Source organism: Akebia trifoliata, chromosome 11 (assembly GCF_017979445.1).
Source record: "Akebia trifoliata isolate Shusen 1 chromosome 11, ASM1797944v1, whole genome shotgun sequence".
NCBI classification, from domain to species: Eukaryota; Viridiplantae; Streptophyta; class Magnoliopsida; order Ranunculales; family Lardizabalaceae; genus Akebia; species Akebia trifoliata.
This window is the reverse complement of record NC_141385.1, coordinates 50,220,596-50,247,009: the sequence shown is the minus strand read 5'-3', so window position 1 is coordinate 50,247,009 and position 26,414 is coordinate 50,220,596. Positions and strand designations below refer to the sequence as shown.

Below are 26,414 nucleotides of genomic sequence, written 5' to 3'. Positions count from 1 at the left end.
CCAAAAATCAGCCCATTCCAAAACTCTAACCTATGTAGGACCAAAAAACGTTTGTTAAAGTGTGTGGTAAAACTTAGGGTGGTGAACATTTCCCATATATATATATATATATATATATATATATATATATATATATAGGGTCAGGTTCAAAGGACAACCATTTCTAACACATATAGACAACGTGTTTGGTCTTATATGGGCAAAAATGTTTGGAATGGACTGATTTTTGTGAGGATGATCTCTGTGATGAGGGGATCATCCTGGCAAAAAATCATCTCATTCCAAAACTTGTAATCCCATCAAAATGGATTTACAAAAATTGGACGGTCTATAATTTTTCAACAAAAAATTGGACAGTCTAGAAGTTTCATAATGAGCTGATTTTTTGGCAAGGATGATCTCCTCATCACAGAGATCATCCTCACAAAAAATCAGTCCATTCCAAACATTTTTGCCCATATAAGACAAAACACGTTGTCTATATGTGTGTTGAAATGGGTGTCCTTTGAACCTGACCCATAGATATATATATAGAGGGTCCCCGTTCAGCACCCTAAGCTTTACCACATACTTAACAAAACGTGTTTTGTCTTACATGGGTTAGAAGTTTTGGATGGGCTGATTTTTGGTGAGGATGATCTCTATGGTGAGGAGATCATCCTCACCAAAAATCAGCTCATTCCAAACTTCTAACCCCATCAAAAATGGTTTACAAAAAATGGACGGTCCACGATTTTTCAATGTACAAACATGGGGCTAAACATTTCGGAATGGGCTGATTTTTTGGGGAGGATGATCTTCTAATCATAGAGATCATCCTCACCAAAAATCAGCCCATTCCAAAACTTCTAACCCATGTAGGACAAAAAACGTTTGTTAAGTGTGTGGTAAAACTTAGGGTGCTGAACATTTCCCATATTATATATATATATATATATATATTATATATATATATATAGGGTCACGTTCCTAAGACTCATTGAGACTCACATTGCGACCACAACCATTTTGTCTTATATGGGCAAAAATGTTTAGAATGAGCTGAGTTTTTTGTGAGGATAGCTCTGTGATGAGGGATCATCCTGGCAAAAAATCATCCCATTCCAAAACTTCTAACCCCATCAAAATTGATTTACAAAAATTGGACGGTCTATAATTTTTTTCAAAAAAATTGGACGGTCTAGAAGTTTCATAATGATGATTTTTGGCAAGGATGATCTCCTCACCATAGAGATCATCCTCACAAAAAAATCAGCCCATTCCAAATATTTTTGCCCATATAAGACAAAATGGTGTGTCGCAATGTGAGTCCCAATATGAGTCTTAGGAACGCTGTTCATATATATATATATTATATATGGGGGGCGTTCAAATGGCCCAACTTTTTAGCAAACTTTTTGGCATAACATTTTTCAAAACATGAGTTAAGGTTTTTGGAATGGGCTGATTTTTGGTGAGGATGATGTCTACGGTGAGGAGATCATCATCACCAAAAATCAGCCCATTCCAAAACTTCTAACCCCATCAAAAACAGTTTACAAAAAATGGACGGTCCACGATTTTTTCAGCTGGTAAACATGGGTTAGAAGTTTTGGAATGGGCTGATTTTTGGTGAGGATGATCTACTCACCGTAGAGATCATCCTCACCAAAAATCAGCCCATTTCAAAACCTCTAACCTATGTGTTGAAAAATGTTTTTGCCAAAAAGGTGCTAAAAAGTTTGCCCTTGAACGCTACCCTATATATTATATATATATATAGATATATATATATAATATGGGTCGGGTTCGACTGCGAAATTTCCACACAAACATCCATACAAATGGTAATAATCGTTCGATCCGTGACAATCCTACGATAGAGATTGGTTAAAAGACCCGTGCGCTCATTGTTTCACTTAATGTTTTACAAAATTGCAAACTCCTCCAACGAAATTACAAACACCACCCTGTGTCCAAGTAAAAAATGCAAACAGAACAAAACTCATCTTCTTCACTGATCTCTAACCCCACCGATATTATGAAATGAACTGTCGTCATCTTCAATTTCTAGAAGAAAGCTCGAAAGCTTTGTTCTCCAACTCATCTCGTCTTTTTCACTCTAACTCGTATCGACGAAGGTTTAGGCGACGACAACAATGAAGGTTCAGGTGAAGTTCACCCACATGAAGAGACTTTTTTGGTTCTCAAATGAGGATTCGCCTTGCAGAGATTAAGAATGCGAGGACGGAACAAAATCTTGCTTTGAATTGGAAATGGGTTTATCTGGGTCGTTTGAACTGTAGATGGGTTTATCTGGGCTGGTTGAATTGGTGAAGATGGAGGTGAGAGTCTCAACAAGCGACGGATCCATGAAGAATAAAAAACTCCTCCATTGCTCTCCTCCCCTTCTTGTTGGTAGTCCTGAAGTTGAATACCCCTTCGCCCCATACTACTTTTGCTTCCCTTTATCATTGTTATTTGTTACAACTTTCAAGTATACAAATAAGAAATTGTACTTCTGTGTACCAATTGTTTGTACAAATTACTCAAAGAAGAACAATAAAAGAGGAATTGAGAAAAAACTGAAAAAAAGGTGATATATATAGTTGGATTTGTTTCTTCCCATTTCGGTGAAATCTAGCAAAATTCCAAAATCTATATTTTTGGCTCAAACTAAGGTTGATTGTTCAAGTTCCAAAAGTAGGGACTGAGAGATTAATAGAAAATGCCCATCTTCAACTTCTAATCAAAATCCCTCTATTTTTCTCCTAAAAATCCATTGTTTTAAATTCACCGAAATGATGGGTTTGCTAATCATGTGGGTGGGTGAACTTCACGTGAACCTTCATCGTTGTTGTCACCTAAACCTTCGTCGGTGAGGGTTAGAGTGAAAAGGACAAGATGAGTTGGAGAACAAAGCTTTCGATCTTTCTTCCATAACTTGAAGACGACGACAATTCATTTTGTGAAGAAAATGAGTTCTATTTTGTTTGATTTTTTTACTTGGACACGGGGTGGTGTTTGTAATTTGGTTGGATGAGTTTGCAATTTCATAAAACATTAAGTGAAATAATGAGCGCACGTGATCTTTTAACCAATCTCTATCGTAGGATTGTCACAGATCGAACGATTATAACAATTTGTATGTAATTTTGTCTCAAAATTTGTCTATTGATCCCTTCCCTATATATATATATATATCAAAGGACATATGTAAAAACAATGAAACATTAATAAATTTTCAAAATATGGGTCAGAAATTTCGAATTGAGCTGATTTTTTGTGAGAATGATTTCTATGATGGGAAAATCATCTGGAAAAAAAATCAGTCCAATCTGAAACTTCTAACCCCATTAAAAGTGATTTAGAATGTGGACCGTTGATTTTTTTACCAATTTTTGTCAATAATTTGTAAATCACTTTTGATGGATTTAGAAGTTTTTGATTGAGCTGATTTTTTGTGAAGATGATCTTCTCATCATAGTGGCCATCCTTGCAAAAAATCAGCTCAATCCAAGACCTCTAACCCATATTTTGAAAAACTATTGTTTTATCATATGTTTTTACATATGGCCGTTGAACCGCCCCTTATATATATATATATAGAGTAGCGTTCAATGGCTAACTTTTTGGCAAAATATTTTTCAAAACATGAGTAAGAAGTTTTGGAATGGGCTGATTTTTGGTTAGGATGATCTCTACAGTGAGGAGATCATCCTCACCAAAAATCAGCCCATTCCAAAACTTCTAACCCATGTTTACAAGTTGAAAAATCGTGGACCGTCCATTTTTTGTAAACTATTTTTGATGGGGTTAGAAGTTTTGAAATGGGCTGATTTTTGGTGATGATGATCTCCTCGTTGTAAACTATTTTTGATGGGGTTAGAAGTTTTTGGAATGGACTGATTTTTGGTGATGATGATCTCCTCACCGTAGAGATCATCCTCACCAAAAATCAGCCCATTCCAAAACTTCTAACTCATGTTTTGAAAAATGTTTTGTCAAAAAGTTTGCCATTGAACGGGACCCATATATATATATGGATTAGGATCCGTATATACATAAAGCTACTCATAAAGCTACAACGTGTTTTGTCTTATATGGGAAAAAAGGTTTGGAATGGCTGATTTTTTGTGAGGATGATCTCTATGGTGAGGAGATCATCCTTGCCAAAAATCAGCCCATTATGAAACTTCTAGCCCCATGTTATACGTTGAAAAATTTTAGACCGTCCAATTTTTGTAAATCACTTTTGATGGGATTAGAAGTTTTGGAATGGAATGATTTTTTGCAAGGATGATCCACTCATCACAGAGATCATCCTCACAAAAAAATCAGCCCATTCCGAACCTTTTTACAAACACGTTGTAGCTTTATGAGTAGCTTTATGTGTCTATGATATATATATATTTGTTGATTCATGATTTTCTGACACACATCCCCATACTCTCCCTGACGTGGCATGGACTAGAACCATAGATTTTCACCCCTCGAGATACACAACTGTACATCCTCAGAAATATGTGAAGTTCTGTATCCCGAGGAAAGAATCTATGGTTCCAGCGCATGCCACGTCAAGGGGCATGTGTCAGAGGGGGGAGGGGGCAGAAAATAATTATTCATATTTGTTTGAGAGGCTAAATTAATTGTATATCCTCAATATCATAACTCCACTTAGTTAATTACAGGAAATATGTGGTGTTATTGTCGCTTGACTTACTTGCCCATGTCATATTTATACGGGAAGAGATTTGTTGGCCCGATCACAGATCTCATACTTTCATTGAGGGAAGAACTGTACCCTCAGCCTTATCATGAAATAGATTGGAATAAAGCACGCAGTTCATGCGCGAAGGTTGGTTGGTTAATTATAATGTACTCTTGTAGGATATCTATGTTTATGTGTACATGAGCTTTTAATTAGAATGTGTGCCAAAAGATGTTCCTAAACATGCAAGCAAGCTTACAAATGCAATGCTGTGCAGGAGGATCTCTACTATCCCCATCACCTAATACAAGACGTGCTCTGGCATTGCATTTATATGTTCATTGAGCCTTTACTAAAACATTGGCCTTTTTCCATGTTGAGAGAGAAGGCTCTGCAAAAGGTTATTAAGCACGTTCATTATGAAGATGAGAATAGTCGGTACATTAACATGGCCGCCCCAGAAAAGGTAAATAATTGAGACTTATGATTTAGTGGTACGAATGATGGTGATGGTTCACGAAGCTTGATTTAAGGGCAATTGCAAGTGATGCTCAAGTATTGGCAATATTGCCAAACACTTTATCTTCAAAAGAAACAAATCAAAATTTAGTATCTTTTAACAGAAACCAACAATATAATTAGATAGTTCTTGGTTGAACCACTGGTTATGTAATCTCTTTGAACTGAACTGACTTTATTACGATTCTTTACTACATTTTTAATTATGAAGCAATCACAGTTTTAAAAAAGTATCAATCATACTCTTATAGGATTTTACAATTTCGTGTTCATATATTTACTTATACAGGTATTAAATATGCTTGCTTGCTGGGTTGAGGATCCAAACTCAAATGCATTCAAGCATCATCTTGCGAGGATCCCAGATTACTATGGGTAGCTGAAGATGGAATGAAAATGCTGGTGTGGACACATTTAATTACTACTATTAATTTCTGCCAAGATTATATATATGTGCTTAGTAATTAGCCTAGATCGATCATACCCATTTTATTGCAGAATATTGGTAGTCAAACATGGGATACTTCTCTTGCTATTCAAGCAATCATCTCAAGTAATATCGTTGAGGAATATGGACTTACTCTTAAAAAAGGGCATGACTACTTAAAAAATTCACAGGTTCCATCTTAATTCCATACTAATTTATTAACTTTCATACAATTTTTTTTAATCCTTTAGGGTACGTACATTATATATCCTTTAATTTTTGAAGATTCGAGAAATCCTTCTGGTGACTATCAAAGCATGTATCGTCACTTTTCTAAAGGTGCATGGTGTTCTCAAATCGAGACTGGGGGTGGCAACTCTCGGATTGCACAGGAGAAGCACTAAAGGTAATGTACTTATTTCTAGTATTACAATCCAATGCAAATAGCCCAATTTAATTATGTTTAGATGTTTTTATGATAAATGTCTGATTTTATCTTTACAGGCTTCACTATTATTATCACAATTGACACCAGATATTGTTGGGGAGGAATTCGAACAAGAGTGGTTATACCATGCTGTGAACCTCATTCTTTCCCTCCAAGTATGGATTATTAATTATACATAAAACAAAATTTAGCTTTGAAAAAGGATACTAAATATGCTCTACTTTTATGTATTGTTGTAGAGTAAAAATGGTGGTTTCACGGCCTGGGAGCCTAAAAGAGGACAATCATGGTTGGAGGTAATAAATGAAGCTGAAACATTTTTTTATTGCTAGTTTGTAATTAATACTAATAGTATGTAAATTAATGTGATATATATTTTTCACTATAAAATAGTATAAATTAATGAAAAATTCTCTAACATTTTTTTTCCTCTTTGCAGTTGTTTAATCCTTCAGAAGTTTTTGCCAACATTATTGTTGAGCATGAGTAAGATTTATTTCCCTTTGTTATTTTTCACTATAGGGAAATGTTCAGCACTAAACATTTTGGCAAAACATTTTTCAAAACATGGGTTAGAAGTTTTGGAATGGGCTGATTTTTGGTGAGGATAATCTCTATGGTGAGGAGATCATCATCACCAAAAATCAGCCCATTCCAAAACTTCCAACCCCATCAAAAATGGTTTACAAAAAATGGACGGTCCACGATTTTTCAACTTGTAACATGGGGTTAGAAGTTTTGGAATGGGCTGATTTTTGGTAAGGATGATCTCCTCGCTGTAGAGATCATCCTCACCAAAAATCAGTCCATTCCAAAACTTCTAACCCATGTAGGACAAAAATGATTGGCTAAAATGTTGGCCCAAATGTTTGGTGCTGAACGGACCCTTCACTATAATATGCTCTATATATAACAATACTTAACACTAGTAGATGTGGTGTTTCAGGACTGTTGAATTAACTACATCAGCAATCGAAGCTCTAGTATTGTTTATGAAATTACATCCTGGACATAGGACGCAAGAAATAGAAAATTCTGTTAAGAGAGCAATATGTTTCCTCGAAGAGACACAAAGGTCTGATGGTTCATGGTGTATTTCTCTATCTTGGCATTTTTATTAAGAAAAGAAAACTTCTAAGTTTATATATACTTTTGCAACAAGAATATTGAAGAGGCCGTCCATGAGACTCCCAACTTCTTGAAATACTTTCTTCTAATCCTTGACTCTTTAATTTTCTCTTTCTATGTTTGTCTTTCAATTAGGAAAACTCCCCTTGCACACTACGTGCATCACGACACGCTTAAAAACAAAAGAATAGGATGAACAAGGAAGGAGGGACTAATTAACGATGACCTTGCCCTTATACAACAAGACCAATCTAAAGAAATTTTGTCATATAAATTTAATGAAAACAAAAGAGTAAGGGGTAAAATTGTAAAAATCCCTGTTGTGAATGAGATGTCTTGTATTCTATTGCACTACGTAGAATTGCGAGGATGCAAGGGGCAGCACCTCGGCCCAAATTTTTTTGGGTTACGAAAAGGTCAATCATGTAATATTTTCTTAAGGATTTTCTATTTTAGGGGGTTTCTGTTTTAGAGAGATAAACGCGTTTTAGCAACTTTTGACTTTATAAATAGAGATTTCTAGGGCTGTAAAACTGGAGAGATCAAAATAGTAATTATTCTTGTTCTGTTTCATGGACGTAGGCATACTGCCGAATCACATAAATCCTTGTGTTTGTGCGTTTTTTGTCGTCTTTATTGTTTCCATTTTTCACAATCCCTTCATACAAAACTATAAGCAAAAAATTACAGAAATACCCTTAGGGATTTTCTTTAAAATAAATAAAAGTGAAATTACAAAAATTACATATGGCGAAATGCGTATTAATAGTACCTTCTTATTCATGACCAAATGCCCATCTTAAAAGACAGAAGCACCAACTTAATTACCTAAGTTGGTAAGACGTGTGGAGTGTACATAGTTCTCAAGTCTTAGATTCAAAATTCAAATCCCTATTAACCCAACTTCACCTTACTAATCACTAACACTTAACCTATCAAAATAATAATTGTAGAGGTAATTCCGAGTTACTTCAAACAACTCAGCCTTGTAGTTCGGATAGAATACTCCCAGCTCCTATCGTTTGCGTGCACCGGTGTGGTACCTACCAAAATTCCTCCGACGATCAAGTTAGGTTTAACAAAAGAAGAAGAAGAATGCTTTCTATTGTGCTCCCGCTCGATTGGCCGAAGAGGATCCGCCTCTCCTTCGATCTTGATTCTACTTATAGGACATGCCCTCGAATCTGGGCTTTTGATTCTGCTACTCTTGGTTCGGTTTCAGATAATGGGAGATCCCATGATCTCCAGAATCCCAACCGAAGTAGAGTCGTTCCTTTTCTAGTTCCCCGAATCTTGGGATTTTTCCCTTAATCTTTGGAGATCAAACCTACCAAGCCTATCTTGTTTCCCTTGCTCTTCCTCTCAAAGAAACTTATTCCAGCCCTGCCCCATAGCCGAGCAGGACTGGGCTTCATGGATATTCTGGGTACCACCTACTTGGGGTCCTATAGACCTGAGCTTCTGCTCAGCCCAGATCTATTACAACTTTTACCCTCTACAATAATAATAAGCTTTGACAATTGCATAAAATTATATATATTTGATACAGGTATGGAAATTGGGGGATTTGCTTTACATATGGAACATGGTTCGGAGTAAAAGGGCTAGTTGCTGGTGGGAAGACCTACAACAATAGCAAGACGGTCCGTAAAGCTTGTGAATTTTTACTATCAACACAACGAGATTCTGGTGGTTGGGGAGAGAGTTATCTTTCTTCCCAAAACGAGGTAATATTTTTGTGAATGATTTCCATTCCATGTAAAGTAATTAATTGCTAGGCAGCTGAATCATGATCTAGAGCGGTGTCCTATAAAAACCTTACCTGATCATGATTCAAAAAAAAAAAAAATTCCTTTCACAAGCTTATCTAAAGATTTAATTTTATTTGTAATTTAAAATATTAATTAAAGGTGGTATTGAAGATTACATAATAAATGATATTTTTGTAATTTTGAAAACTAACCAATGGGATTTTAGCGACGTGGTATTACAATTTTCTTGATTTTTGACCAAAAGACCTTAATTATAACTTTGGTATGAAACCACTTCTACTCAGCCTTCTCTCATATCCTCTACCTCCTTAAAAAGAACATTAATTTTCTTACGTTCTTTTTAAATAATTAAAATTTAACTTTTTAAATATTAATAAAAACAACTCACACATCTTAACCACAATTTTTGTTTGAGATTTCAAATTTTATGTTTGGTGAGCAGGAATACACACATCTTGAAGGCAATCAATCAAATTTAGTACAAACTGCATGGGCTATGATGGCTCTTATTCACGCTGGACAGGTTTGTTTTTTTAAGTTTGATTACCATATACTTGTCGTCATGCCATTGAAATAGCTAATGAAAAACCATATATGAAAATGTAGGAGTAACTCCAATAGGTGAAACTAAGAGAAGGTCGATTGAGAGAATTTGGTTTCGTGCAACAAAAAATGGATTACGACCTGAATTTTAAGGAATGTTTAAATTGAATATTCTCTAAAATTCAATTGTATTCTCTAAAAGCGGATACAAATATGATCGCAGTAATAGAAGAATGGCTTTAGATGATTAAATGGAGGACTTGATTCATTTGACCCCAAATGTTTTGGACAAGGCTTCTATGATTTTCATAAGGAAATTAGTTAACTAATTCACACCAGGAGGACTAATTCTTAAATATTTTTGGTTATCAGGCTAATAGAGATCCTACACCTTTGCATCATGCTGCAAAGCTACTAATTAATTTGCAATTGGAAAATGGTGGTTTTCCTCAACAGGTAATTTCATTTTGATATATGTATATATAAAGCATTCAGAGGCCCTAAAGAGAGCCAAACATTGTGCCAAACACTTTTCAAAATAGGGGTTATAAGTTTCGAAATGGACTGATTTTTTGTGAGGATGATCTCTATGGTGAATAGATCATCCTCACCAAAAATCAGCTCATTCTGAAACTCCTAACCCTAGTTTACAAGTTAAAGAATCGTGGACTATCCCTTTTTTGTAAACCACTTTTGATGAGGTTAGAAGTTTCAAAAGGGGCTGATTTTTGGTGATGAGGATATTCTTTTCATCATAGAGATCACCCACACAAAAAATTAGCCCATTCTCAAATTTCTAACCTATACATTGAAAAAATGTTTAGCACTTTTTAGGGCCTCCGAACACTCCCCATATATATATATATATATATATATATATATTATATATATATATATATATAATATAGGGTGGCATTCAGAGGCCCTAAAGAAACCAAACATTGTGCCAAACATTTTTTAAAACATGGGTTTGAAGTTTTGGAATGGGCTGATTTTTTTTGAGGATGATCTCTATGATGAGGAGATCATCCTCACAAAAAACCAGCCCATTCTAAAACTTCTAACCCCATCAAAAGTGATTTACAAAAATTGGACGGTCCACGATTCTTCAACTTGTTAACTACGGTTAGAAGTTTTGGAATAAGCTGATTTTTGGTAATGATGATATCTACATCATAGAGAGCATTCTTACAAAAAATCAGCCAATTCCGAAACTATATGGGGAGCGTTCGAAGGCCTTAAAGAAAGCCAAACATTGTGCCAAACATTTTTCAAAACATGGGTTAGAAGTTTTGGAATGGGCTGATTTTTTGTGAGGATGATCTGTATGGTGAAGAGATCATCATCACCAAAAATCAGCTCATTCCGAAACTTCTAACCCTAGTTTACAAGTTGAAGAATCGTGGACCGTCTTATTCTTATAAATCACTCTTGATGGGGTTAGAAGTTTCGGAATGAGTTAATTTTTTGTGAGGATGATCTTTTCATCATAAAGATCATCCTCACAAAAAATTAGCCCATTCTCTCACTCTTAGTGTGCATGCGCACAATGGGTCTTGAGAGTTTTCATTTAAGGGAGTGTTTGATTGCTTGGAAAATATTGCTTGATAAATCATTTGCCAGGCAAATCCTTATCTACTATTTGAGCAGATCATGGAAAAATTCGTGGAAAATTATTTTTATTGTTTGAGTTGCATTTAAAAAAATAACAAAAATCATTATTTTAATTTTTTTGAGAGTATTTTAATTTTTCTTTTGTGCTAACTATATATAATAAAAAAAAAAACCATGTTAAAATAACTTTTGTAAAAAATTTGAAATAATCTCTTTTATAAAGTAGGAATAGACAAGCATTGAGAGTATCTATAAGTATAATATTTAAGGGTCATTGGGCTCTGTTGGCATTCAAAACCAAGATCATATGCTTTAGGGTTGTAGAGGACAAAATTTTATGAACTTTTTGAAAAGAAAAATTTCAAAAAAAAGTTACTTTTCACCATTGAATTTATTATTAAATTTGGATCAAGCACAAAGAAAATTAATTTTTTATATGAGGTTTTCTAAGAAATTTAGAGGGTTGTGGTGTTGGATTGCCAATGTGGTTATCCATTTTAACAAAACAACCCTAATTAAGGCATGAATCTTTACTAGGTTAGTGACCAAAAATGTTTCTCATTTGAGGTATCTACATAACTACATTATTCCACTTGATCAAACAATGTAGTACTTGTTTAAAACACGTAAAGAAAGGTTCGATGAGAACCCAATAGTTTGCAACTACTACTCTTCAATTAGTATTTGTTACACACTAAACTACTCGTTAGGCTCATCTAATATCCCATCCTAAATCCTAAAAAATAGAAAATCTAATGAAACAAAATGAGAAAGCTTCTAATTCTTTTTTTTTATTTTTTTGCTGTTCCTTGTGGCAAATCAATTTCCAGAGGGGTAAGAATTGGATTTGCCTATGATCGTGGAAAATCCTCTGCATGGACAAATTGATTTTCCCGTAATTTTATTTTATTTGCTGCGTCAAACACGTGAAAATACCCTTTTTCCACGGCAAATGGTTTTCCACCTAATTTTTCTTGTAATCAAATGTACCCTATGAGTTTACATACAAGATATGGTATAATTTTCCATGTAAATTGACAAAAAAGAAAAAAAGAAAAAAAAAAAAAAAAAAGAAGCCAATTAATCATTTTTTATTTTATTTTCTTAATGTATATATCCTTCATTGAAGTACATTTTTGTAAGGAGCCTTGACTTTTCTGATTGTTCAGGAAATAACTGGAGCCTCCTTGAAGAATTTGATGATACATTATGCATCATACAGAAGCATCTACCCACTGTGGGCTCTTGGAGAATATCGAAGGCATGTGGTTCCATTGCCTTCAAGACATGAAATATGAATATTTCCAGTATAGGTGGGCCTATTATTTTAGTACTTCCAACCTTAATGAATACGTATTTTTATTTTTAAAAACAATCTATGATCAAATATTGTATGCTATGTGAAATGTGAGAAATAATTTCTCCATACTCTCTCCCTATATATATTCGTAGTTGTGATTTTTTCCATTTGTATCTAAATGGCAAATGCATGACTCACCTTATTGTACATTTAAATAATGTTTATAGAGAGAGGTCTCTTATTTTTATTATAAGATTGTGATCGTTATTGGGTAGTCATTTATGTTTGGTATTTCCTTGTATATCCTTCTTACGATATTATGCTGAGAAAGTATGAGTATTGCTGGCATAAATGAACGTTAACTAACATTTTAGAATCACACAAAAAAAAAAAAAAATTGTGATAATCTAACTACCCCACGTGGTATGCTCAATCAACTCTCTTGACGTGATAAGTTTGGGAACCATAGATCTGTATGCCTCGAGATACAAAAATACACTTCCTCATAAAATGTGTATCTCGAGGTGTATAGATCTACGATTCCAAACTATCACGTCAGGAGAGTCGATTGAGTGTGCCATGTGGGGTAGTTAGATTATCACGACTCAAAAACAAAATGCCTTTTTATCACAATAAATCTTAGCTATTATAGTTATAGAGAAGGAAGAATCGATAGGAAAATGGATACCGAAGAAATTAAGATTTGCAGGTGTTTGATTGTTGTGCATTGCACATTAAAATCAATTTTATTATTATAGTTGTTATAATATGATGGCCCCTTTCTGACAAATGCCCCCTACACCCCTATCACAGAATTATAGATCATTTGCCTCACGATGCGTAGAACCATAAATATTTTTATTATGTATCCAAGGCAAATGATCTATGGTTCTGTGATGGGGCTGTTTGTCAGAGGAGAGCGTCATATTATCACAGTTCTTAATATTAGGATAAATTTCTTTTATTTAAGAGATTGAAGATGACTATTTTGGAAAGAAAAATCAAGAGTTTTTTTTTTTTCTTTTTTTTCTTTTGGGTAAGAGGTCATTTTTCATTATTCTAAGGAGCATCAATTATGTTACTCCACCAATCATCACTGGTTAGTTCCGTCCTTGCTTAGGAAAAAGATGCTTGGCTGTACCCCTATCCAACTGTGTATGGACGGTCACAAATACTAAGACTGCAACTTGGGCCGGTTGGGGGGTAAACCCCGACTCAACCCAAGTAGTAAAACCCTCAACCTGAGTTTAACTCAACCTAACTATTCGGCATAAGCTCACTAACCCAAGTTCCGCTCAAGCTTGATCTTTTACGGTCTGATTGAGTTTGGGCTAGCCCGAGTTGGGTAATTTTGGACGGTTTGGTCAGGTTGAGCTTGTTGAATAACCATAATTTTATTTTTATTAGCAAATAAATTTTAAATTAAAAAAAAAATACAACATAAAAAATGAAACTACTAGTAAATAAAATCGCATAACTTTCAAATCCATCATTGAGAGAATATTTAGACAAATCATATTGAACCAAAGTTCACATTAATATTAACTAATTGTCCACAAGTCATAATAATATAATGAAATAAAAAAATCCATAATTAATGTAAAAATATTTATATATTAGTATGTAGCATCAAGTTCGGATTGAGTCGGTTTGCTCGTATCCTCAACCTGAACTCAACTCGAATTGAAATTGAGTTGAGATATTGTAACCCATGCTCAACTCATCTTTTACATAATTTAGCCCAGACTCATCCATCAATCAGGTTGAGTTCGGGCCAACATACCCAAGTTATAGCCCTAAACAATACTAGTAAGCTAGTTACTAGTTGAAAAGATCGAGCTCAAAGGGAATGTTTAATATTCACCAAAACGTGGTGTGGTCTGTCTAAACTCTAAATGGGAATTTTAGAAACACCCCCTCTGTAAAATTGGTGATATCAAGTTTACCCCATTTCAAAATACAAGATTAGGCTCAGCCCCCTTGATTGTAAGTCACCATTGTGTTTTCTTGATGATTCACTGGCAAAATTTTGATGTTTTTTCAAAGTACTCTTTAAATACTTAAATTACTAGATCAAAATTATGAAAAAAATAAAAAATAAAAACAAACAAACAAACAAATAAAATTTCCCTGTTAAATCATCAAGAAAAAACAACTTTGACTTGCGGTAGATAGAAAGTGAATTGGAAATCTCTGTTCTCAATAATGAGAAACAAGAAAGAACTGCCATTTTATATAGATCTGAACAAATTACAATAACAACTGTAACCTAACAACTCTATCAGTTAAAATAACAAATCTAGTAACCACCTCTAACAGTTGGAATAGAAGACTCTCACGTGACTTTGTTACACAGCTCATGATCTGTTACAATTGCATTAACTATAACTGGTATTGGGCAAGTCTGGCTATCATCCCCCTCAAGCGAAAGGGTCGAGGGACAATGCACATTTGAGATCTTAAACGCAAAAACCTTGAGCTTGTAAGATGCTTAGTTAATAAATCAGCAGGTTGATCTTCACTTGGAACAAACTGCAGTTGAAATTTATTTTGTAGAACCTGATCCCTTATGAAATGAGGATCAATCTCTATGTGTTTTGTTCTTGCGTGAAACACTGAATTTTTGGCCATATAACAAGCACTGATGTTATCATACCAAAGAATTGGTATCTGATAAAGTGGAATACACAGCTCCTTCAACAAAGCTTATGTCCACACAATTTCTGCAGTAGCAATGGCAAGACCCCTGTACTCTGATTCGACATTGCTTCTTGATATGACCTTTTATTTTGAGGCTGACCAAGACACCAAATTATTGCCAAGATAGGCTAAGTAACCACTCGAACTTCAACGATCATCTGATTGTGTATCCCAATCTGCATCTGTGAAGGCTTCAATCAGAAGTTCACTAGAAGGCTGTAACAAAAATCCATCAGTCATTGTCCCTCTAAGATAACATAAGATTCTTTTTATTAAGAACTAATGAGCCAAAGTTGGTTGTTGCATAAATTGACAAGCTTTGTTGACAGCAAAAGCTATGTCTGGACGTGTCATGTGATATATTGTAAAGCTCCTACAACACTTCTATACATAGTCATTGTAGACACCCCATTTTTGTATCTGTCTAATTCGACAATTCGTCACCTGGTTACTATGAATTCCTAATGATGAGCGTAAAGAACTCAAAGGCTTATAAATACTGTTTCTGACTTTTCCCATTTCCAATCCTTCCACCCTCTCTATTTGTTGCGATTCAACATAGAAATTTACGCACGCTTAGGATCGCTACATGTTACACCCTATTTAGTAAACATGTACGATTTAGGTTTGTTACACAGTTCGATAACTTAAAGACCTCGCTACACTGGAAAACATGACTTCAAAATTTAGAAATAATCACGTTGAGACTGAAAGAAACATCACGCAAAAATCTATAAAAATAGATAAAATGACAAAAATACCTCTCATGAATTTTGGACCTCCAAAAAATCTCGAAAGTACCTCCATTGCACTCAGAATGTGATTTCGAGTCTAACGGAACCCAAATCAACAAAAACAGAGAAATTTAGGAAAAAATCTTTAAAATGATCGAAATACTCCTCAACATCTAAATTCAACCTAGAAACCCCAATCCCTAGGAAAACATAATAAAAAATCAAATCAAAATCCAGTTAAAAATCCAATCTAGTGAAAATAAATCTCAAATTAAAAATTAACCAATTAGAGTTAAAAATCAAATAATTAAAATTAAAATTGAACAATTAAAACTTAATCAAACAATCGAATTTAATTAAAATCAAATTAAAAATCACTCATCCAATTAAAATGCAAAACCAAATTAAAAATCACCCAAACAATAAATTGAAATTTAAATCAAAACCAAACAAAATTTACAAGTTCAAATTTAAATCGAAATCCAACAAAATTAACAACTTCAAAATCCAAAATTGAACTCAGTCGATCAAATCAAATTTAAATTAAATCTTAATTGAACAAGTAAAATTTGAAATCAAATGCAAAACTAATTTTAAATTAAAAGAAAAACTCAAGTTAAAAATTAAAGACCAACTAATAAATTCAATGCAAAATCAAAATCCAAAATAAAAACTATCAACCAATCACAACTCAATAACAAAGGACAACTATTGTGGTACGAGTAGCGTGGGATCGCTACTCCCATTCTCTAAAAGAAAGAAAGAAAGAAAAAAAAAAAAAAAAAAACGTGTTAGCAAAAGAATGGAAATAATGCTTTTTAAGAAATAACATTTCTATAAAACGTTCTCTTTGGAACTAAGGAGGGGGTCCTCTCTAACGTTCTTGGGCTGGCTCACACACGTCCTCTGTTTATTTTTTCAGCGTATATGAGTTGGGATATTTGTCACTGTGATAATGAAATAAAATACTTGTTATTTCCTTTATGTTTTACCAGCTTATTCTTTTCTTGAACTTAGCAAGATAGAACAGATTCATGCCTTAGTACCTTTTTTAAAATCAGTATTCATGCCTTAGTCTTGTTATTGATAGTTTATAATACTTATAGGATAAAAGTGAGTTTTATATGCAATGTTTAAAGTCTTGTTTTGGCACAATATTTCAGTTATGAGGAAAAACAAGATGGTCTCAACCAAAACATTCCTGGGATCGATGTTTCGTTTCAGTCTTGGCTGAAACTAGAATGTTCCTCTGAAACATTATTAAATAACACGAAACTATGAATCGTGCTTTTAAGGACTGAAGGTTTTGTAAAGCCTAAATATATTTAAATTTTGTTTGAGATGGTGAACATTTCACTATAAAGGAACTGCAATTGAAATTCCACTCTACAACTGTATAGAAGGAGGAAGCATATTAATTTTCTGTTTTAGGGAGATTTCTAGTTTAATTTTTAGTTTTAGGGGCTTTCTAGCATTTTGTTTTCTTTATTTATTTAGAGGAGGAGCCTTATAATAAGTTTCTGTTTTATTTAAAACAGAATAAGACATAGGGCCACGGATTTATAGCAAACAGTTCACTTGGAATTCCCCTCGTGTTTTTTGTAAACCCAATGGGTTTTTCCATTCTTTCTAGTTTTGAAACCTTGGGTCAAAACCCCACCCTCATATTAAACTTAAGTACCTAACAGAAAAAAAAGAGTTGCTCTTGGGATTTGACCATTGATTTCTTCTAATCAGAATATATCGCCGCTACTAGGGGTCTCTCTGGGTCTGGATAAAGTATCGGTCACACCAAATATGGACAAACATCTTAGATATGCTTGAAAAAAAATATAAAAAAAAAAAGAACTAAGAAACATAATTATGGATTAAGGATCTTTAGGGTACATTAAAGAAAACATTGTCTGCTCTTTTTGATAAAATTATCTTTATCGATAAAAAAAGAAGAAGAAACCATTGTCTGATGCTTAGAGATTGCAGATTTGGTATAGCCCAGAGTGTTGATACCGTAGGCTTGTATGTATTAGCTTTCGCCCGTTGATAAACTATGTAACAATACTTATCAAAAAAAAGATAAACTATATAACAACAACATATACACTTTGTCTGGAATAGAAACTAGATGTCTGACACGACACCTTCAAGAAGCCTAAATGCACACATCTTTGGAATTTCAGGATTTGAAGGTTGAAGTTTGCGGATTTTTTATCCTTAAAAATCTGGGACATAATTTCACTTGGACCTTTCCTAACACCTGTGGACAGAAGGATATAAGCATTTTTTTTGTTGGTGACAATGGCATCTAAACAAATACATTAGCAGAAGCATGCAAGCATGTTAATTGGAGACTTTTGGGGTATCTTGGTGTAAGATGTAAAAAATGGACCGAGATACACTTTTTTTTTATATTTCAAGGTATGTACATCCACAACTACATTTTCCAGATCTTGTCACCCGCCATAATCTTTAGGAGTGCAAGGGGGCATCGATGGGGTGACGCTCCTTCCTTTCCTCGTTATCAATCTGTAAGACACTTTTATTAGATTAATTTTTGAAGTGGAGGACATGTGATAGAAGTTTTTATGGTGGGTGAGGATCAATGGGAAGATTATTTCATATCAATTTTATGACTGAATATAAAAAATTTCCTTTTCTCTTTCAAGTCTTACTCGCAAACAATCGAGATATCTAAGATGTACTTTACATTGTTTTCTAATGTTCTATGGTCTACTATCAACTGGACGAAAATGACTTAAACTTGCAATAGCTTTGTGGTGTAAAGTTGGATGAGTTATTTGGCTTGGCTCTTGCATCTTCTACTGGTCTTGTATGTGGGACCTTGAATAAGTACTTTGAGCGAAGGGCACAACAGTAGTCCCAAAACATGCTATTATAGTCCAATAGTGTAAACCCACATTAGTCCCACCAATTTACTGTCTTGGACCTGTCGATACAGCCTGCAGTCATAGGCTTAATATTGCTATTTATTTTTTTCTTTTTTCCTCAGTGCAACATGTGAATGATTTAGCTTTTAATATACTGTTAACTTCTTTGGTATTTATAGTATTTTGTTAATTAATTTATAAGAAATTTTGTATTCTGATGTTACATGGCGTTTGAAGTTACTGCCTTGTAACTCACATGGTTATTGGCTTTGCAGAAGCGAAAGATTTCAGAAGCAGTGGGCAATCCAACAGATTCTTTGACAAAGGGCAGCATTCTTGACACCTCCAGTCATAAAGGTAACTTCCTTCCTTCCCTCAACCCAAATTTATTTTCAAGTCTTCTTCCATCAGTGTATCAGTTGTCAACAAGAAGACACCATCATCCGTCCGTAACATTGAAAACAACCAAACAGCACTCCAATCCTTATTAAACTATGAAAGCGATAGTGAGTAGATTATGGATTCTGCATTTCATCTTTTATTTCTTTCATATTTTGTGAATCTTTCTAATTAATTTCTAAATTGTAACAAATGATGATATATTATTAAGTGGTTGGTCAGTCTTTGGACCTAATCTGTGATGCAGCCCTTAAATGAAAAATATACAGAATTCTTTCACAAAACTTTATTTATTATTTCTCTTATCACAAATCCTTGGTAAGTAGTGAGATTATATTTTTACCATGCCCCCCCCCCCCCCCCCTAATTTTATTGTATTCAAAATTAAAAAGAACAGCGTTCCTAAGACTCATATTGGGACTCACATTGCGACACACCGTTTTGTCTTATATGGGCAAAAATATTTGGAATGGGCTGATTTTTTGTGAGGATGATCTCTATGGTGAGGAAATCATCCTTGCCAAAAATCAGCTCATTATGAAACTTCTAGACCGTCCAATTTTTGTTGAAAAATTATAGACCGTCCAATTTTTGTAAATCAATTTTGATGGGGTTAGAAGTTTTGGAATGGGATGATTTTTTGCCAGGATGCTCCCCTCATCACAGAGATCATCCTCACAAAAAATCAGCTCATTCCAAACATTTTTGCCCATATAAGACAAAACGGTGTGTCGCAATGTGAGTCTCAATATGAGTCTTAGGAGCGTGACCCAATTAAAAAAATTCTGAAGAATAAGATTTTAGGATTTTAGGAAGGTTGAAAAGATGGGTTTTATAAGATAACCCCAAAAACAAAATTAGTTTATTTCAAACAGACCCTGAACATCTCATATTTTACTTTTGGCTTCCCTTCCTCATCCATGGCATGATTGGTATCTGTTTCGGTTTCTAGGGAGAATTCACCCTGGAGTACTAATCTAAATAAATCATAAATCTTCAGTCAAAGTTTAAAGAGGTAAATTTGATTTGGTAGAAGAAAACAAAAATTTCGTAAAGCTTTTGCCAAATAAATTGAAGTTGTTAACCTAAAGTTGACGAGGTTGAACACAATGGTTTTGTAGGAAAATCCATGCCATAGATGGTTTTGAATTCAATTGGTGCTAAGCCAAAGTCCTATGGAATCACTTATACAGGAATTTCAATCTCGGGAAGTGCTTTTAGAGCTCTAAAAGAAATTTTCTCACTTCAGAATTGTGGTGTTTTAAGTATTTTCCTTAACTTGAAAATGTAGGGTAATTAACCGAAAATTATAATTAAAAAAAAATTGGGAGGCATTTTGATTGCATGGCAGAAAAATAGTTTATAACGCTATTGAAAAACAAATACAAAAAGTGGGAAAAATGACTCGTCGCTTAAGGCAACAAATCTTTTCTCACCCTCTCCCTAAGATGCCATATGACACCAAAAGTTGGATCTCATAATACATGTCCGTTTGGTCGATGAGCTAAAATGGATTACCAAATTGTCAATCCAACACCATAGCCACCTAAATTTCATGGAAAATCTCATGTAAAACAAATAATTTTTTTTTGACCATGACCGAAAGCTTTTTTTTGTTGTCCGTTTCGAATCCCATCTAACTCCCAAATTTAAAATTAAAATTTTACTGTAAAAATAACCTTTCTTTTAAGTTTTTTTTTTTTTTTTTCATATCATACAAGGCAAACTTAACTACCCCTACTAAGATTAAGACTATATTCTGAAAAAAAAAAATTTATATTGACTCCATTTAAATGAAAAGAGTACAAAGATTTTCTGTGTGATTTTCCATGATGCACTCAGAGTGAAAAAGGATTTGCCCAAACACGCCCAAAATTCAATCCACATTCAAATTGAAGATAACAATGCAGCAGACTTTTAAGTACTGGCTGCCCCTCACCCCCTGCGCCCAAAAAAAAAAAAAAAAAAAAATTTTTTTTTGAACGTTGATAAGCATTGAATCTGGCACTCAGAAGTTGGGGGTCAAACACTCTGAAACAATTTTGCTCTAGTTTGAGTCCTCAACATACGGGACGATGTTTTAGAGTAAAAAAAAAAAAAGTAACAGATAAAATCTTTTATAACGAATACCAAATTTGCTTTTCAAAGTGTAATAATTTTTTAAAAATCATAAGGGTGTGATGGTAAATTTACTACAAATTTTTTACCGTAGATAGGGTGCTGGCACCAGAATGTGATGTTGAGTCGTGCGAAATGAGGTCAATCTTAGAGGTTACTTCTGCTTTATTCCAAGATGTTTTATACCATAGGTGCTGGCACAAGAGTGTAGTGTAAAGAGCAATAAATAGTAATCATTCTAAACTGACTTAATTCGACGCTGCCTTGTCATGGCAGTGTGCAGAAAACCATGGATTTAGATTTTTTTTTTTCTCTCTGAGTTACATGGAAAGGGAAAAAAGAAAAAAAAGAAAAAAAACAGTTGTTCTCTCCACACTGTCACAACACAGTGTGGAGCGAAGTCAGTTCAGCATTTTCCTAAATAGAGTACCAAAATGTAGATATATTTTTAAGCTTATAAGCCCTATTAACATGGGATGACAGACACAATCAAAGCATATATAGTTTATAAATATGCATACAACCAAAACTACTTTCGGAAATACCCAATTGACAAGCAAACCTAAAATAAGGCTACTACCTACAGACATACTAGTAAAGAAAAAAAGCTGAAGCACACAGTACTCCGGGCTTCATTCTAACCTAAAATTAGAATTTATGAACACACCAATGTTGCAGGATTTTCTCAGTTCAAGATGAAGTCTACTTCCTAGCCAAGAAAATTCAGACCTAGAAAGTAATCAAATAAGTATTTGGGCAATTCCACGCCAAAAAGACTTCAAATACAGGCTATGTTGTGTGCGTATTTTCCTCCATTCTCGGTGTGTCAAACCCCGGTTAAGCTCCGTAACCCTCTTATATTCATAGTTCTTCCCTTATCCAACAAATCGGTCTTTTGGAGTAGTTGGTCGGTTAACATGGTATCAGAGTGTCAAGTCCGTATTGGTCACGGGTTCAATTCTTTCCACTCTTATGGGTGAAAGGGAGTGTTAAGTATATGTTTTCCACCACTCTCGAGTGCGTCATACCCCAATTAAGCCTTGTGAGTTAAGCCCGTGACACTCTTATATTCATAGTTCTCCTCTCCAATAGATCAGTCATTTGGAGTAGTTGGTTGGTAAACATGGTAGTAGAGTGCTAGGTTCGTATAGGTCACGGGTTTGATTCTTTCCACCCTTACGGGTGAGGGAGAGTGTTGAGTGTATATTTTCCTCCGTTCTCAAGTAGATAATACCCCAATTAAGCTCTGCGACCCTCTTATATTCATAATTCTCCCTCTATCCAACAGATCAGTCTTTTGGAGTAGTTGGTTGGTTAACATGATGCTAAAAAATTCTAACACCTTATACTATCAAATATTCTTTCCCTCCTAACCATGCTTCTACCGCCTTACATAGGGTTCATGATACCTATTCTATTAGCGATCATCACAACTCTTCATCCCTTGGAATTTCAAATGGATGATTCGCACTTCCTCTTCTATAATTTTTATTTTTATTTTAGATAAATCTATACAAATCGAAATAAATGATTACTTTGATCGAATCCTTAATAGCAGAATGAGGTTAGCAGATAAAACCTAAACTGAAAGAAAATATTTCGCAAAAAAATAAAATAAAAATTTGAATCAAACCTTCTCTAAGTTGCGGATCTCAGAGGAAATGAGGGATACAGAACGAGGCCTCTTGGCGATGTTTTGAAGGTGGCGAAGCTCTTCCAAGTCTAGAGCCAATTCCTCCGCCATTTTTTCTTCTCTAAATTTACAGAAAATTTAAGAAATCAAACACAGGAGTGGACGTAACACTAGTGCGTTCTTATTCTTATTAGGGTTTTATGAGAAAGTTCTAGAGAACTTGTTTAAAAAGAAAAAAAAAAAAAAAAAAACAAAGTTCTAGAAAATATTGGAGAAATTAGGAAATGAGCAAGGGTATTAATGGGCCAAGCTGGACTGGCCCATAAATATATGGTATTCAACAAGGTAATTTAGCTCCAAAGTCCAGTCCGGCCCACAATGGACTGGATTAGCTGAAGGTGTTTTTGGATTCTAAAAAGCTCCATTAATAAATTGGTTGAATTTGGACTAAAATATTTTACGATATAAATTAAATTTGATCTGTTTGAAGGCCCAACGTACCCAATTTTAAGGTAGAAGTGCCCCCCACCATTCTGGGTTGACCTCAAGATTGACCACTATCACACTTTTCTGACATAGAGGTCCGCACATAATCATAGATGCTTTTCATTTGGTATATCCATTAAAAACATTAACACACTACCATGTTAGAAAAGTGTGAAATGAGGTCACTTTAGCATTATTAATTCTTAAACATAATAGAGTCTGGGTTGTAACCCACAACCCTAGAATCACGTGTCTTACTTTTCAAAATTAGACGTTTTTATCAAATAATATTCAAAACTCTTTATTCAGTGTTTCAAATTACATATATAACATTTTGATACATGTGCAAACGCATGTCATCTTTGGAGATCATTTTAGTCATGTACACGATTTGGACATGTGCCATAAAGAAAAGAAGGGAGGGTTAGTTTAAAATAATAAATAAATAAATAAATAAATAAAACCACTGAATTCTACATCCTAAGCCAAATGTATTATAGTAATAAGAAAGGTGGTAATTTACATCCTAAGCCAAATGTATTATAGTAATAAGAAAGGTGGTAATTTACATCCTTGCCTTAAGAAGCACGAAGCATGATTCCAATGAGCACTAGAAACACAGATGTCTCATCAAAGGTAACAAAGGGGAAATGATCTTACAACAAGATTTTGAGAATCGAGCCATTGGATAGTTATAGATCGAGATGAGTTTGGAAAGTACATAATTCAGTACCTTAGTAGGGCCAAGGAATAACAAGGAATTAAACCTAAACCATGTAAGTTTGGTACCAATCAAGATCACCCAAAAAAGGGTAGGGGGTAAGATCTTAGATTGACGAGTGTAGGATGACAAACTACAATCGACTTAAAAGAAACCAACCAGATCGATCATACCTTAACTCGGACTTATAATCCATAGCCAATTAAGACAGATCTAGAAGAAACAAAAGTTCTTCCATGCATCAACTCCCCACATTCGTAACAAAAAACAAAGAATTTATCAAAACGAGAGAGTGTGACATACCTTGACACATTTGCCCCAAAGACGCAAAGCCCAAGCTCTTGGACTCATTTAAAACATACGTTAAAGTAATTCACGTCTAAACGATATCCCATATCTAACCTGAACCCGAGCTTATATTTGATCCCTAACCCATTTCTGATATAAATCCGAGATTGTATTTACCTTATTTCGTTCCTCATCAGACCCCCTAACTTGTATCCGACTAAACTCATAGCATATAAGCAACCTCGAGCAAGTATTTGAGTTTGAGCACGTCTTCTCATATGGATAAATACAAGAAATATCTTATTAGACTGATGAGATACCACGCATCAGAGATCTTTTGTTTCGCATTGATAACCTGCAACACTTACACATCAGATTGAAATTTCATTGACAAGTGACAGATCTATCTTACAAAGTACTCAAGTGCACTCTAATTGAACAACTCATCTAAACATCTTGACTAGCCGTGTGGTGACACCTGTATTTGGATTCGTCTATAAAAATTAACCTACCAATTGGAGAAAAAGGGCTAGTTGGTTGAAACTTGACAAGTAAAAAAATCACTCTAGAAGTCCATTATTCATCTTCTCCTTCATTTGTTTCTTTTTGTTTGAATACTAACTAAATTTTTGAAGAATCAGTGATAGACACCATACTTGAGCCCATCCTTCTTACTTTTTATCGTCTTGGAACCCACAAAGAAAAACGAAGTCAAACCACTATTGAAGGAAGTTGAAGACCATAGATCAAGATCAAGCTGACCATTAGAAGAAGTCTACCCAATTGCCACCAACAAAAGGGGAAACTCTTAGGATAAAATCAACAACAAAAATACAAGGTCCATCTTGAGGAGTGAAAGGTATAAAAAAACCTTCACACCACCTTCTAGTACTATGAATGGAAAAACCAGTAGGGAGTAAGAATAATGGATCCAAGTACTTCTTTAGAAATTTTAAGGGTTGACATGACTCAATTTAGAAAATATCGGCCTAATCAGTCATTACTTTCCTCTAATGATGATTCATGAGAAATGACCATACTATTGCTTAAGATGGTGAGGATGAAGATCAAAAAGTTGAGGATGAAAAGAAGGGGATGAATCTGATGGTCCCCAAGTCGGGTTGTACAAGGGAACGTAGCAATCTTGTCCTTATTAAGAAATATCTTCACTGTTGTAGCTCCTCCTCACTGAAGGTTAGCTATTATTGGTCTCAAATTCATATACATTGAAGATGACACATGAGGTTTTTTGTACTAGAGTTCGTGGAAGTCAAGAAACATATTAAGTTATATGTTATTTTTCGGAAAAAACTTTGAAGCTCACAGTCCACTTCAAAATTTTGAAGAAACTCTCTCCATTAGATTACACATGGCATTTCCAAGGAGGTATTTCAAATTTTGGCAAAAATGTAAGGGTGTGAAATAAATTCAAAATGCCACATGTGTTGTAATAAGGAGGGTTTCTTCAAATTTTGAATTGGGTTGCCCTCTTCAAAGTCGGACTTGGTAAAAGCACCAGATTTTATTATAGTTGTCCCGGGCACAAAATCGCTCTATAAATAAGGGTTTATTAATGTGTGTCCCAATGGCACATGTTAAGACACATTTAAAACCCCTCGGAAATAACCATTTGAGGGTATTTTTGATAGAAATTATTTTTGGGCATTTTAGGTAGTAAAATAAATTTTGAAGGTGTATTTAATGCATTTTAACATGTATCTTTTGGGCACAAGGTAACACCACTTAGGTCTTGTTTGATAACGTTGTCAACTTTTGTTGTTAGATTCTACGACTAAAATAGTTATTAAAAACAACTATAAAAAGTTACAACACTGAAAAGCTTGTTTGATAGAGTATTGTAAAAATATTGTATTGTTTACCAGAATTTAATAATTATTATTTGATACAGCTGTTGGATTCTATTGTATTTTGGTAAAATGGCCAGAATACCCTTAATTTGATAATGCACCCAAAATGCATAAAAAATAACCAAAATACCCTAATAAATA

At 34.3% G+C, this 26,414-nt stretch overlaps 1 long non-coding RNA gene and 1 pseudogene across 2 annotated transcripts; one reads left to right on the top strand and one right to left on the bottom strand.

Annotated features, from left to right (window-relative positions):
- Positions 1-4,507: 4,507 nt before the first annotated feature.
- On the top strand, positions 4,508-12,688 carry LOC147392463 (beta-amyrin synthase-like; annotated as a pseudogene). Its single transcript, XR_015183298.1, has 13 exons — positions 4,508-4,837; positions 4,968-5,156; positions 5,499-5,611; positions 5,708-5,831; positions 5,919-6,042; positions 6,141-6,239; positions 6,324-6,380; positions 6,524-6,570; positions 7,031-7,174; positions 8,762-8,939; positions 9,427-9,507; positions 9,900-9,983; positions 12,311-12,688. The product of XR_015183298.1 is annotated as a beta-amyrin synthase-like (transcript).
- Positions 12,689-17,916: 5,228 nt separating this feature from the next.
- LOC147392462 (uncharacterized) lies at positions 17,917-23,323 on the bottom strand. Its single transcript, XR_015183299.1, has 2 exons — positions 22,911-23,323; positions 17,917-18,129 (listed from the first exon to the last, which is right to left on the bottom strand). It is a non-coding gene; the product is annotated as an uncharacterized LOC147392462 (long non-coding RNA).
- Positions 23,324-26,414: the final 3,091 nt, after the last annotated feature.